The sequence below is a fragment of the Canis lupus genome, chromosome 20 (genome assembly GCF_011100685.1).
Source record: "Canis lupus familiaris isolate Mischka breed German Shepherd chromosome 20, alternate assembly UU_Cfam_GSD_1.0, whole genome shotgun sequence".
Taxonomy (NCBI): Eukaryota; Metazoa; Chordata; class Mammalia; order Carnivora; family Canidae; genus Canis; species Canis lupus.
The window spans coordinates 33092010-33106509 of NC_049241.1; positions in this window are offsets into that span (position 1 = coordinate 33092010).

The window sequence follows — 14500 nt, forward strand, 5'->3', positions numbered from 1 at the left end:
CACTGGCGAGGGTGATAGTTTCCAAGTCTGGTTCTTGGTTCTGCTTTCCACTGGCTTCCCGTCCCCATGGGGCAGAAACACAGTGGCTCCTGGGGGCAGAGAAAGAACGGAGGTGGGCAGGCAAAAGAGCCTGGATTGCTCATTTTTCCAGAAACTTACTCATACATACTGAGATCTACAGAGATCCAGGAAACCAAAGCCCTGCCCAGCACTGTGGTGGCCCCAGTCTCAGGAGACCTAGGGGTACGACTGCAAGAGAAAAGAAGCCAAAAGGAGGATCTGGAGGGCAAGGGTCTTCTCTGTGCAGACGATGGATGTGCCAGCACCTGTGCCTAACACTCCTATCTAGCCCACTGGATAGCCCTAACACTGCAGCCTTAGTTTTTGGAGTGAAGTGTTCAAGGTTTCTGGCCAGAGGAGTTGGGGTCCCATCCCGGCAGTCTCCCTTTCATGGGCTTTAGGACACAGATTCAGGCAATAAATGGGAACTTTTTCCCTTTCTGACTTTCCCCTCACCTCCTCCAAGACCTACCCAAGTCCTACCCCCTTAGAGAACCAAATAGCTGAAAGAAGCAGGAGAGCTCTTGGCTAGGGCAGTTTCTCGGTGATTTGGGGCTTCAGGACGATGGGTAAGAGTCGCTGTCCAGACATGCGTCCCTCATACCAAAGCCACTGGCCCTTTCTCAATCTCTCTAGGGCTTTTGGCACTCTGCCTCCCTGGCTGGGTTGAAGGAAAGCTTGAAAAGGCACAGAGCCCTTACACCTCATGTCCTGTTAGAAGGATCCTTGTCCCCACCTGTGGGTGAGGGAGGCGGTGGGACTGGCATTGCCATGGTCCTGAAACGCATTCCAGAGTCTGGATGTGCTTTGCTTCTCTTTCCCTATCTTCCTGTATATCTTCTTGGGCCTGGTGATCTAGCAGTTCTCATTCTTCTCAGCCAGGCCTGCGCTGGGCTTTATGTGTTAATATTTTATTTTTGAGGCAGCGCTTGCTGCCCATCCCAGAGATGGGCCCGGGACTGGGTAGGAGCCGGGCACTTTTGCTCTTTTTCTCTTGTGGCTCATGCACACACTCCTCAGTGGGGTGGGGAAGGCAGGCACAGGTGTGGCCCTGGGAGGAGCTGGTGGTCCCTGCCCCCTTCTCGTGGGATCCTAGCATGTGAAGAGAAGACAAACAAATATACTGCAGAACTCACTGGGCTGTCCAGGTGGAGCCGGCAGCTTTTGAGACTGTAAGAAAGAAGGGAGAGGCCTCTGGCCTTCTCTCTACCACCGTCCAGGCTCCCTAGTGCTCCCCAGCCCTGCCCTCACCCTGCCCAGCTTTATGTTGTGTTTGTGGTTCTGTTGCCCCTCTTTTATCTGTCGCTGTTTTTGTCACATGTTCCCCCTGCCTCAGCCCCATCTCTGCCTTTTGTAAGTGGCTTCTAGGGGAGGGGGTGCTCAATCCTTCTCTCCCTCTCACCCCACTACTTTTTTGGAAGAAAGCAGGAGTGGCAGAGATGGTATGTGTGTGTGGGGGTGTCTTTTGTATGACTGAATTAATAAAATGACTTGAAACCCTCCCCACAAAAAAATTTTTGCTTCTGTGTTGGGTATATGTAGGTATTGGTTCATGGTTTCTTTGTAATGTCTTTGGTTGAGGTATCAGGCCTCAGAGTGAGTTTGAATAGTGTCGTATTACGTATTTCTTAAATGTTTGGTAATAGTCACCAGTGAAGCCATTAGGGCCTGGAATTTCCTTTGTGGAAAGGTATTTATGCTCAATTTAAAAAAAAATAGACACAGGCCATTAAGTTTATCTGTTCCTTCTTTTTTTTTTTTTTTTTTTTTTAAGATTTTATTTATTTATCCATGAGAGATACAGAGACAGAGGCAGAGGGAGAAGCAGGCTCCATGCAGGGATCCTGATGTGGGACTCCATCCTGGGACCCCAGGATCACGCCCTGGGCCCAAGGCGGCGCTAAACTGCTGAGCCACCCAGGCTGCCCACCTGTTCCTTCTTGAATAAGCTTTGCTAGTTAGTGTCTTTCGAGAAATTTGCCAGTTTCATCTAAGCTGTTAAAATTATGGGCATAGGGGCAGCCTGGGTGGCTCAGCGGTTTAGCGCCACCTTCAGCCCAGGGAGTGATCCTGGGGACCTGGGATCGAGTCCCATGTCGGGCTCCCTGTGAGGAGCCTGCTTCTCCCTCTGTCTGTGTCTCTGGCTCTCTTTCTCTCTCTGTGTGTCTCTCATGAATAAATAAATAAAATCTTTTTAAAAAAATAAATAAAATTATGGGCATAAAACTGATCATCATATTCTCCACTGGATCTTAGCCAAAAGGCTGAGAAGCAATGATCATAAGATTTTCTTGTTCTTGTTTTAAGTATCTGTAGAAACTGTAGGGATGGGAATCTTTCTCATTCCTGATGCTGGAGACTTAACGAATTTTTTTAATCTTCTCAAAGAATTGGATTTTGGTTATATTTTCTCTTTTTTCCTGTTTTCCATTTCATTGATTCCTGCTGTTGTCTTTCATTTCTTCTCACTTTGGTTTTAGTTTGCTCTTCTTTTTTTTTTAGTTTCTCAAGATAGAAGGTGAGGTCATTGATCTGAGACCCTTCTCTAATGTAGGTATTTGTGCTTATGCATCCCCATAGCACATTAAATTAGTAACATCCCATAAACTCTGATATATTTTCATTCAGTTCAAAATATCTTTTTACTTCCCTTTTTATTTCTTAGATGGATCCATGGGTTAATTAGAAGTCTTACTTTCCAAATATTTGTAGATTTCCCAGAAATCTTTTTTTTTAAAGATTTTATTTATTTATTCATGAGAGACACAGAGAGAGAGGCAGAGACACAGGCAGAGGGAGAAGCAGGCTCCATGCAGGGAGCCCGATGTGGGACTCGATCCAGGGACCCCAGGATCATGCCCCAAGCCGAAGGCAGGCGCTCAACCACTGAGCCACCCAGGCGTCCCTTTCCAGAGATCTTTTTATTTCTAATTTCATTTCAGTTTAGTCCAAGAACATACTTGGTGGATGTTAAATCCTTTTAAATGTATTAAGATTTGCTTTGTGGCCCAGAATACAGTTTATCTTGGAAAATGTTCCAGGTACACTTGAGAACAATGTGTATCTTAGTGTTGTTGGGTAGAGTGTTTTATAAATGTCAAGTTTGTTGATAGTATTGTTGGTGTCCTTGCTGATTTTCTCCTACTCATTCTATCAATCATTAAGAGAAGTCTACTGAAATCTCTTGGTTTTATATATCCTTTGCTCTGAAATCTACTTTGATATTCATACAACTTCAGCTTTCTTTTGACTAGTGTTAGTGTGGTGTATCTTTTCCATACTCTTAACTATATAGCATATAGTTTGTTGCTACTTTTTTTTTTTTTTTGCTACTTGTTTTTTTTTTTTTATCCAATCAGACAAATTTTTCCTTTTCATTGATTGGTGTGCTTCTACCATTTACAATTCATGTGATTATTGATATGGTTATATTTGAGCCTATTATCTTGCTATTTGTTTTCTCTATTTTTAATCTCCTCTTTATTTCCCTTTTCCTTTTTATTTGACTTCGAATTAATGGAATATTTTTTATGATCTCATTTTATCTTCTTTGTGGGATTATTGGCTATAACTCTTTATTATTTTAGTGTTATAGTATACATTTTTAACTTATCGGTCTACCATAAGGTGATTTTTATGCCACGGCAGATATAGAATAAAAATGTTACAGCAATGTACTTCTCTTTCTCTCCTTCCAGCCTTATTGTTTATGAATTTTAATTCTGCATAAGTTATAAATCTCACGATACATTGTTATTTTTGTTTAAATAGTCAAATTTGTTTGTTTATGAGCCCAACATGGGGCTTAGCTAGCCAGGTGCCCATAAGTAGTCAATTATCTTTTAAAAATATTTAAATGGTAATAAAAATTTCTTACTTATATACTCTTATACTTAACTTTTTTGCCCATGCTCTTTAATTCTTTACATAGATGTATTTGGTAGCTCTTTTCTTTTTTTCCTGAAGAACTTCAAAACATTTCTTATAGTGCAGGCTTTATTTGAATTATTTTTAAAGATGTTTTTACTCTGAGGGTACCTAGCTGGCTCAGTGGCTAGAGTATGGTACTCTGAATCTTGGGGTTGTGAGTTTGAGCCTCACATTGAGTGTAGAGATTACTTAAAATCTTTTTTCTTTTCAAGATTTTATTTATCTAATTTAGAGAAAGAGAGAGAGAGAGCATGAGCAGCAGGAGGAGCAAAGGTGGAGGGAGAGGGAGAGAAAATCTTAAGCAGGCTCTGCACTGAGCGTGGAGCCCCACCCGGGACTCCATCCCACCACCCTCAAACTATTATCTGAGCTGAAACCAAGAGTCCAATGCTCAACTGACTGAGCCACCCAAGTGCCCCTAGATTACTTAAAATCTTTAATAATATATATATATTATTAAAGATTTTGTTTATTCATGAGAGACACAGAATGAGAGAGAGGCAGAGACACAGGCAGAGGGAGAAGGAGGCTCCATGCAGAGAGCCTGACGTGGGACTCGATCCTGGGTCTCCAGGATCACACCCTGGGCCGAAAGCGGTGCTAAACCGCTGAGCCACCTGGGCTGCCCACTTAAAATCTTTTTTTTAAAAGTGTCTTTATTATGTATAGATTTGTAAGTTGTCCCTTTTTTCTTTCAGTATTTTAAAATGTTGCTCCACTCTTATTTGCATTATTTCCAGTAAGAAATATAATTATATTTTTCTCTTTGTTCTTATGTAGTTAATAAGCCTCTTTCTCTGGCTATTTTTGAGATTTTATTACTGGGTTTTGTGTTATTTGACAATTATACTCTTTGATATAGTTTTATTCAAATTTCTTGGGCAGCCCGGGTGGCTCAGCGGTTTAGCGCCTACCTTCGGCCCAGGGTCTAATCCTGGAGCCCCGGGATCGAGTCCCACGTTGGGCTCCCTGCATGGAGCCTGCTTCTCCCTCTGCCTCTCTCTCTCTCTGTCTCTCATGAATAAATAAATAAAATCTTAAAAAAAACAAAAACAAATTTCTTGTGCTTGGGGTTAGTTGACCTTGTATATGTGGTTTTGGTTGTCATCAAATTTGGAAAATTTGAGGGCATAATTCTTTTTTTTTTTTTATTAAGATTTTACTTATTTATTCATGAGAGAGAGAGAGAGAGAGAGAGGCAGAGAGACAGGCCTAGGGAGAAGCAGGCTCCATGCAGGGAGCCTGATGTAGGACTCAATCCTGGCACTCCAGGATCACACCCTGGGCCAAAGGCAGGTGCTAAACTGCTGAGCCACCCAGGGACTGTGGGCATAATTCTTGAAGCATTTTTCCTGTCCCCCTTCCCTTCTTTCAGAGGCTTCAATTACTCATGTATTCGACCTCATGAGGCTGTCCTATAGGTCATGGATACTCTTTATGTTTTTGTCTTGTTTTATAACTCTTCTATCTCTCTGTATTTCATTTTGAATAGTTTCTGCTGCTATGCCTTTAAGTTCATTAGTCTTCTGTATTGTCTAATCTGCTGTTTAATTCCATCTAGTCTATTTTTCATCTCAGACATTGTGATTTTTATTTCTAGAAGCTTATTGTTGTCTTTATTATGTCTTCCATGTTTCTACTTACATTTAAGTAACATTGTGTCAGTTCTGAGGTGGTTCCAACTGGTTATCTCATTATTATGGGTCATGTGTTCCTGACTCTTTGCATACTTGATAATCTTAGATTAGATGCCAGAATTTTACCTTGTTGGGTATTTTTGTATTCTTATAAATCTTCTTGAGCTTTGTTCTAGAATCAGTTAGGTTACTTGGAAATTACATCATACTTTCAGGTTTTTTATGATTTTTAAGTAGGTCCAAAGCAGTGCTCAGTTTATTTAGTTTTTGTTTTAATTCCACTAGTGTACATTTGTTTCAGGTGTACAATTTCATGATTCAACACTTCCATAGACCACTTGGTGCTCATCAGGACAAATGTACTCCTTAATCCCCATCAATCCTATTTACCTCATCTGTCCACCCACCTCCCTCCCTCCTTGGTAACCATCAGTTTGTTCTCTGTAATTAAGAATCTGTTTCCTGGGTTGCCTGTCTTTTTTTCCCTCATGAACGTTAGTTTTGTTTTTTAAGTTCCGCATATGAGCATCATATGGTATTTCTCTTTCTCTGATGGACATACTTCACTTAGCATAATACTCTCCAACTCCATCCATGTCATTGCAAATGATAAGATTTCATTCTTTTTTATGGCGAGGTAATATTCCATTGTATATAAATACCATGTCCTCTTTATCCATTCATCAATGGACATTTGGGCTCTTTCCATAGTCTGGCTATTGTTGATAGTACTGCTGATAGTGCTGCTATAAACATCAGGGTGCACGTATCCCTTCAAATTAGTATTTTTGTATTCTTTTTTTTTAAAGATTTATTTATTTATTTATTATGATAGACACAGAGAAAGAGAGAGAGGCAGAGACACAGGAGGAGGGAGAAGCAGGCTCCATGCCAGGAGCATGACGCAGGACTCAATCCTCGGACTCCAGGATCGCGCCCTGGGCCAAAGGCAGGCGCCAAACCGCTGCGTCACCCAGGGATCCCCGTATTTTTGTATTTTTTGGGTAAATCCCTAGTAGTGCAATTGTTAGATCATAGGGTAGTTCTATTTTTAACTATTTTTTTAAGATTTTATTTATTTATTCATGATAGACACAGAGAGAGAGAGAGAGGCAGAGACACAGGCAGAGGGGAGAAGTAGGCTCCATGAAGGGAGCCTGACGTGGGACTCGATCCCGGGTCTCCAGGATCGTGCCCTGGGCCAAAGGCAGGCGCTAAACTGCTGTGCCACCCAGGGATCCCTATTTTTAACTTTTTGAGGAACCTCCATACTGTTTTCCGGAGCGGCTGCATCATTTTGCATTCCCACCAACCAATGCTCAGTTTAGAATTATTCTTCACTACTGCGACAAGACCTTCTTGAATACTCTAGACACTATCTTATGAATTATGAGTTTTTCCAATCTGGCTGGTAAGAACAGGCATTGTTCCCAACCAACCCTGGGCACTATTTCCTTTAATCCTTTCTGTCGGCTCTTTCCTTGGCTTTGGTTAGTTCCTCATATGCATGTGCTAATCAGTGCTCTGCTGAATACTCTAGAACCCTCTGCAGATCTCTAGGTGGGTTTTTGTATAAGGGTTTTTTCTTTCTGTGCTATTCCTTCTTCTCTGGAATTCTGCCCTAAACTTTGATTTCCCCTGACTTCAGCTCAAAGAGTTCACCAGGCTACCCTCTGTTCCCCTAAGATGTGACCTAAAAATGCCCTCAAGGCTATAAACTGGAGCACACTCAGGTTCAGGGCTCACTTGCATTTGTGTTCTGTATCTCGTACTCGCTTTGGCAACACATATACTAAAATTGTTTTCTGTCTCTCAAGAATCATTGTCCTTCATTGCCTGGTATCTAGTGTCTTGAAAATCATTGTTTTGTAAATTTTGCCTGCTTTTTGTTATTCATTATTTTAGGTGAGAGTGCAAATCTGGTCCTTGTTACTTGATCTTGAGCAATTTGGTTTTAACAGCCTTCCAACGAATTCTGGTGCATGTTAAACTTTGAGGACTAGATAGATCCATGAACTGAATGTTAGGCAATTATTTCATTAACATGCTCAACTGCCACACACCATGAAGACAGGATTATATGCAGTAAATCTAATATCTGGAGGAAAAAGATTTTGTAAATCATTTCTATGCTTTGTAGCATGAAAGATATGTCAGTGATTGTGAGATATTTGAAATATTTGTACAATCAAGATAGATGGAGATTTGGGCAAGGAGAGGAAGATTTTGTGAAATAACCTTCATTAATGTTGCTATGGTACATAGTAGTCAGACATGTAGCTTTAAGCTACCTAATAATTTAACTGAAATTTTTTATAAATGTTAAGTGATAAATACAAATTTGAGTAGAATTAGTTGCCTTAGGCTATGTACCTACCATAAAATCACTCTGCTTTAAAGTATACAGAAAACTAGGGCGCTGGGGTGGCTCAGTTGGTTAAGCATTTGCCTTCAGCTCTGGTCATGATTCCAGGGTCCTGAGAGCCCTGCATGGGGCTCCCTGCTCAGTGGGGAGCCTGCTTATTCCTCCGCCCCTCTCCTCTTCATTCTCTCTCTCTTTCTCTCCCAAATAAATAAAATCTTTAAAAAACAAAACAAAGGGACGTCTGGGTGGCTTAGCGGTTGAGCATCCCAGGTGTGATCCCGGAGTCCTGAGATCAAGTCCCACATCAGGCTTCTTATGTGGAGACTGTTTCTCCCCCTGCCTGTGTCTCTGCCTCTCTGTATATCTCATGAATAAATAAATAAAATCTAAAAAAAAAACCAACAAAAAAACAGAGTACCACAGTACCACTTCTTCTGGGAGTCAGGAATGTGACTGCTATAAATACTTTGAAGGAAACTAATCAAGTTACTGCAATTCCTTAAAGTTTTCTGCAAGAAACTTTAAAATAGTTTAAGATATGTATAAAATTTATGCCATCTTTATTAAGCAAATAAAGCAGAAATATTTTAAGCTGGGGAAGTAAGTGTTGACTTTAATAAGCTTTACCCAAATTATTAAAAAACAAAACCCTGACTCCTAGGAAAGATGTGGGCACAGATCAGATATACAAGCCTTCCCACAAAATCAAATGGAATAAATAAAACTTTTTTTAAAAAAAGAAGACACTGAAGCTAAGGAAAGTTCTTACCTACATGACAGAGGCTTTGAGTTGCTGAGAGGAACAACTTGGGTCAAACTATCCACCAGACTCTGGGAATTCACACACCACTCCCATTCCCGGTGGAAGGGAAAGGAGTTGGACAAGATTCTTTGTAGAAGCACAGATACTGTTCCACTATTGCAGATAAATAACAATGTCCAGAAAACATGAACTTTATTTTTTTTGTAAGATTTTATTTTTATTTATTCATGAGAGACACAGACAGAGGCAGAGACACAGGCAGAGGGAGAAGCAGGGTACCTGTGGAGGAGCCCAATGTGGCACTCAAACCCCAAACCCCAGAATCCCGACATGAGCCAAAGGTACTCAGCCACTGAGCCACCCAGGCGTCCCAAGAACATGAACTTTAAACAAGATTAGTGATGAATTACAGCCAGAGAAAAATATCAAAATGGAGTTTTGAGAGGTTGGGAGGTAAAAAAAAAAAAATTATACTATTATACAACTAACAAGTAGACTAGAAAAAAAGCTGAGTCACTTTTGCAGAGAGCAAAGTGAATGACATGGATTAAATTGTTGAGAAGAATAAAGTGATAATGTATATGAAGCATGATGTTTGACATATACTAAGTGCTCGATAACATCTGTTGTTACTAAATATTAGCACTATTTATAGAATACATACTCTCAAGTGCTTTGAAAATTTTAAAAGAAGTCACATGGTTTCCTTAAGAATCTTGGATTCTAGTGTAGCATACACAATCAACAAAAGTAATTATATTATTAAATCCATAGAACAGGAACATATAAAAAAAAATAACTGGCTCAGTTAGTAGAGCGTGTGACTCTCACTCTCAGGGTTATGAGTTCAAGCCCTTTGTTGGGCATGGACTCTACTTAAAAAAAACCCAAAACCAAAAAACCCAAAGCCAGAGAGGGCACCTGGCTGGCTCAGCTGGTTGAGCCTGTAACTCTTGATCTTGGGGTTATGAGTTCAAGCCTCATGTTGAGTATAACAGTTACTTTAAAAAATAAAATCTTTAAAGAAAAATCAGAGATGAGGAAAACATACCTTATGTAGTGTGCTGTTTATAAGTTGGGGCAAGTTCATAACACCTTTCTTATAGTTGTTAGATTAAATGAAGACTTGCTACATGATAAATGATCAATAAATAGTGGCAATTTCTTTCCTTTGGGACTCAATTTTCTTTTTTATTTATTTATATTATTTTTAAAAGACTTTTATTTATTTTTTTCATGAGAGACACAGAGAAAGGCAGAGACATAGGCAGAAGGAGAAGCAGGCTCCCTGTGAGGAGTCCTGATGTGGGACTCGATCCCAGGACCTGGGATCATGACCTAAGCCAAAGGCAGATGCTCAACCACTGAGCCACCCAGGTGCCCCAATTTTCTAATTTTAAAAAAGAAGGCAGTGAATATAATGATTAAGAGTGTTGACATCAGAAGAAATGGGTTCTTATCCCAATTCTACTGCTTATTACCTGTGAAGGTCTCTGGCAGGTTACTTAACTTCTCTACCCTGATTATTCTTGTTTTACAAAAGAGACATTTCAGTGGGCCATTGACATTGTTTTGTAACCTCTATTTGCTACTTGATGTATAGCTAATATCTTAAAAGGAAATCTGAAAAATCTACTCTGACATCTTCATTTGTTGTTTTATTTGTGGTTCGTTTTTGGTTTAGGTTTTGGATGCTAGAGATGGACATCAGAATTCTTTCCATCTATTTTGCTTAATTAAACAGAAATGGAAGAAGTTATGAGGAAGAAGATGCATTTTCATTAGTCTAGAGAAATTTATTAGAGTCATTTCGGGAAGACCGTCAGAATCATTGTTTTAAGGAATTCTATATAAAATTCAAAACAGACATTGTCTACTTAAAGGATACAAGGATTTTTTTTTAATCTAACAAGCTTCCAAAATGCAATTTTAAGTTGATCAACCTGCTAAGCAACTCATTATATGTATTTCCAGTGCAAAGGAAGGTTCTTTTCAAGGAAGATATAGTCTTTAATTCCATTTAAGCTAAATTCTAGGAAAATGTGTGGATCTCCCAGGTAATTGTATAGACTTTATTAGAAAATTAAATAGTATTTTGCTTCACAGAAGACATTAACAAACATTTCTATTAAATTGCTTGAAGAGTTTAAGTGCAAAAAACAATTGATTTCTCTTTCCTCTTTAAATGTTGTATATTTAATTACATTTAATTTTACCTTGCTTGCTATTGCTGGAATATTTGGAAACTTTTAACACCACTTTTTAAAAATATTTTTTAAACTTTATTTGAGAGAGAGAAAGAGAGAGCGAACAAGCAGAGAGAGGGGTAGAGGGAGAAGGAGAAGTAGGCTTCCCACTGAGCAGAAAGCCAGGCTTGGGACTTGATCCCAGGACACTGGGATCATGCCTGAGCTGAAGGCAGATGCTTAACTGACTGAGCCACCCACGCACCCCTAAAAACTTTTAAAAGGGGCAGAATAAACCCATTGCAGTGTACAAAATTGCTTTACCTTATTATCCACCAGACTAAAGTTTTTGCTTTTGAGTGCTCAAGGTCATTCTGAGAAATGACAGTTTTCTGAAGTGTAGTTCTACCAAATGAAGCTTTACTCAGCAGGCCTTCAACAACACAAAATATCTTACTCATTTTCAGATTTGTCTTATTCAATTCCATCCTGCAGAATGCACCAGTTGCAATAAGCACCTATAGAACCTCCTAGGATAGTACTGTTGAAAAGAAATTAAATATTTATTCTGGGGATACCTGGGTGGCTCAGCAGTTAAGCATCTGCCTTCAGGTCAGGGCGTGATCCTGGGGTCCCTGGATCAACTCCCACATGGGGCTCCCTGCATGGAGCCTGCTTCTCCCTCTGCCTGTGTCTCTGCCTCTCTCTCTGTGTCTCTGATGAATAAATAAAATCTTTAAAAAAATATTTATTCTGGCAATGGATCTAATTACTGTCTTTACTTATTATTGTGAATTTATAAAATTGTAGCAAAAACAAAACTGAATTATCTGGATTAGTGATCAGCAAAGGAAAGAAACAAAGGGCAATTTAAATATTTATTATTTTTAAAAATTGATATTTCCAGTTTCTCATCAAAATGATGTAATGAACATTGAATGTAACAAACTTAAAAAAAAGATTTTATTTATCTATTTAGAGAGCAGGCATGTGAGTGGGGGGAGGGGCAGTGGGAGAGGGAGAGAATCTCAAGCAGGCTTCCCACCGAGTGCTCTGAGCCTGTCTTGGGGCTCTATCTTACCACCCTGAGATCAGGACCCCAGCTGAAATCAAGAGTCAGATACTTAACTGACTGAGTCATTTAAGGTGCCCCTGAACATAACAAACTTGAGGGAAATTTTCATACCATAAATTCCTGGAAGTGGAATTTTTAGATCAAAGAATATGGATGTTTTTCAATTGTATAGATCAGTTAAATAAGTTATTTTACATAGCTACAATGGAATGTAGCTCTTACAAAGAATAAGTTAAATATATAAATACTGATATTTTTAAATGTCCACAGTATATTATTAAGTTGAAAAGGAGTTGCTTAGCAGTACAAAATCCCATTACCATCTATATAGAGATGTTAGTATTTCAGGGAGGAAAAGTGGAAGAATATATGTCTAACAGTGGTTGACTCATTTATCAAATTCAGATTACTTTTTAAATTATGTTGAGTAATGCATGGATAAATACTTCTTATAAAAAATTAATAAAGATATACAAACACTTATACTCAAATGTTCAAACAGTCTTATGCATAAAAGCTCAATACTTCAAACAACCCAAAGCCTATCAGTTAGTGAATGGATAAAGAAATTGTGGTATATCCATACACTGAGATACTACTCAGCAGAAAAAGAACAAACTATTGATACACACTATAACATAGACGAATCTCAAAATCATTATTCTAGGAGAAAACAGCCATACACAAAAGATTACATATTGTATGATATCATTTATATGAAATTTGGGAAAGGGAAAAGCTATCATGACAGATTAGTGTTTGGCCAAGGGCTACAGGAGAGTACAAAGGAGTATGAGGGACCTTTTGGGGGTAATAGAAATGATTGATATCACAACTGTGTTGGCTATGCTACTGTATATATTTGCTTATATTCATTTAATTGTACAGCTAAAACTGGTGAATTTTATTTCATATACAAATTATACTTCAATAAAGCAAATTTTTAAAAATACAGATTAAGCTGTCTTTTGACTACTACACCAAAACCAAGTTCCCTCACTTGCTGGGCAGGCCTCCTCTTCCTCCAATAGGTAACCACCATCACTACTGCAGACTCTACTTCAAAATTCTTGCTCTGCGTTAACACACATGCACACATACACACAAACGCACGGGAAATCTACATTTCTATATTGTTTTACAGTACTTAGTCATTATTTGGCATTTCCCACTAACTCTATGTCTTGGGGATATTTTCATTAGAATTTACAATTCTGTTCTAACTTCTGATAGTATTACATTGTATGGATATAACAAAGGTTTTTCAGCCATCTCTCTATCACTCAAACACAGTTAAGTGTCATGGTGTGCCAACTCCAAGGAATACAGTGGCATGTAAAGGGGATTAGAGAGTCTTGCCTTCTCAATGCTTTCAGACAGTGGGGTAAGAGAGGAAGGTTGTCAATAATATTAAATGTGAAATCATAACTAGAAGGGTGGATGATTCTTTTTTTTTTTTTTGGTGGTTATGATTCTTGAGCCTGAGTAATTCATCTAGTGATATCAGCAAAGTATTTTCCAAGGGAGTTAAACTTTTAATCAGATCTGAAGGGTAGGTGATCATGCCTTAACTAAGGTAGGAGAGTAGGTAAGGGGGAGCTACTAATTCTGAACTGTACCAATGGTACAGAGGAAATATGGGGATATGGTGAGAATTATGGGGAATGTGCTTTAAATATATATTTTTACAGATTTTATTTATTCATGACACAGAGAGAGAGAGAGAGAAAGGCAGAGACAGAGGCAGAGGGAGAAGCAGGCCTCATGTAGGGAGCCCGATGTGGGGCTCAATCCCGAGGTCTCCAGGGCCGAAGGCGGCACTAAATCGCTGAGCTACCCGGGGGACCTGCTATATATACACACACACATATAGCAAGACCTAAATATATATATGTGGTTTTTTTTACAAGATGTATACCTTGTTTTGTAACCAGAAAAATATTAAGATAATAAATATGGAGGCTTATGTTGGGCTCCCAGCTCAGTTGGGAGTTGGCTTCACCCTCTGCCTCTCCTCCTGCTTGTGCTCTCTCTCAAATGGATACATAAAACATTAAAAAAAGAAAGAAAGAAAAAGAAAAAGAAAATGAGGCTTTTCACTTTCTTAGCATAAGGGATTAAGTTTCCCATACTCCAGGGACAGAAATGATACAAGAAAAGCAATCCTTCCTCGGCTTGTCTTAAAAAGCTGCACTCAAAAATAAATAAATAAATAAATAAATAAATAAATAAATAAATAAATAAATAAAATAAAATAAAAATAAAAAATAAAAAGCTGCACTCGTCGATGAACATGTCTCGGAACTCCCTCGTCTTGACACAGGATCAGGGATGCTCAGCACGACCTGGCGTGGAGGGGTCAAGGCGTCAAGGCCTCTAGCCTGCACAACTTTTAACTACTTATCACCTGGGAAAGCAAGGGCCCTCCTCTTCACCTCTCCACTGGGGCAAGTGTCTGGCTCCACGCGTGAAACGTGTCCGGTC